Here is a 1,540-nt window from a genome sequence, read left to right on the forward strand (position 1 = left end):
CTGCAGAAGACCAAGTGACGCATCTTCTCTTACTTCATAAATGAGTATTGCAACCTGTGGGCACTAATTACTCCAGAAACCTCAGGTTTCTCCTGCCGCTTCCCAGTGGCGATGACCTCACGTGATGAAACGGCAGCTCCCTGCCTCATTACTGTTGATAGCTCACCACTGAGGATGAATTAATGACCTGAATGAGGGTAAGCGATTTTTTAAAAGGACATTATCAACATGTTTCAGCCTAAAAGCACCCCAAAAAGGTGCTGGGGATAGAAGAGCCCCCAGCCCCGCTGCTAAACAGCAGCCCAGCAGGAGCTGCACTGAAAGCAAAGACGAAGAAATTGGAGGAGAAAGGATTCTTCTCACTTTGCATCATCGCAGTCCAACCACATCTATTTTTGCTACACGCGTGGCATCAAGCACCCGTCACTGCTATTCCTACTCCATCCAGCACCTCCACATGACAGGGGAAGAGTGGCAGCAGGATGGAGTGCAGCAGAAGGGAGCGTCATTTTCAATTGTCCCGCCACGCAGCTTAAAATCTAGAGAATTCGATTACCACCCTTCATCCCCCCCCAGTATAGGACGGCTGGCCCTAGGGCACACCGCTCCGCTCCAAGGACACTTGTCCCCTCCTGTCATCCAGTATTACTTCTGCACCTTATTTTAGTCTCCGGTCATGGCCCAGATGCACTGTCATAAAGATTTGGCTTTGTATGCTCAAGAAGAGAGAGCAAAAGTCATATAACCTGCAGCATCCAGCCCTCACCAGCAAAAGCAGGTCGTGACACTAACTCTTGGTCACTCATGGACATCCTTCAGCAGAGCACCCGAGAGCCACATGCCCCAAAAGCTACAGCAGCCCTCTACCACTGGGCTGAGAACATACAAAACTCAGTGCCGGGATGTCAGAGCACTGGCTTGCCATTTATTGAAGACTTTTGGATGATGGGCTTGCACGTAGCAATGGCTGGCCGGACCTCGGATGGGGTGGGTTTGTGCACTCGCGCTTTCCAAAAAAAGCGCATTTAATACGGGCTTTTATTTATTTACTGATTTTTTTTTTAAATTTACTGATTTTGGTTCCCGAGTAAGACAGTTTCCCTCTACCTGAAGGAACTACTCAAGTGGTTTTGAGCAAGGACAGCGCAGGATCTGCCAGCGGGACACCGGAGCTGGGCAAACTGGGGGAGCTGGGGTGTGCTGGGTTTCAGGGCAGCGGTGTTGGGGTGTGCAGGCAGAGCGGCCGCGGGCAGGGCCGCTCCTCCTGAAAAGGAAAAATCACCTGAAATGGCCGGGACTCCGCTGGAAGCCCGGGCTAGGCAACCCCCCCCCGGGGAGGGGAGCTGGCTCCGGCCGCCGGTTCCCCCTGCCCCGAGGCGGGGGCGTCCCGGCCCCACGGCGGGGGTCTTGCGTTTCCACCTGCTCCCGAGCCCCGCCACCCGACGGGGCGGCCCCGGGCCCGGCCGCCCCGTCCCGGCGGGCGGGGGCGGCGGCGGGCTGGGCTCGGCTCGGCTCGGCTCCGCCCGCTGCCCGCCGCTCT

Source organism: Nipponia nippon, unplaced genomic scaffold, assembly GCF_047370975.1.
Source record: "Nipponia nippon isolate SJK-2023a ecotype South Korea unplaced genomic scaffold, ASM4737097v1 scaffold_7, whole genome shotgun sequence".
In the NCBI taxonomy this organism is placed as follows: Eukaryota; Metazoa; Chordata; class Aves; order Pelecaniformes; family Threskiornithidae; genus Nipponia; species Nipponia nippon.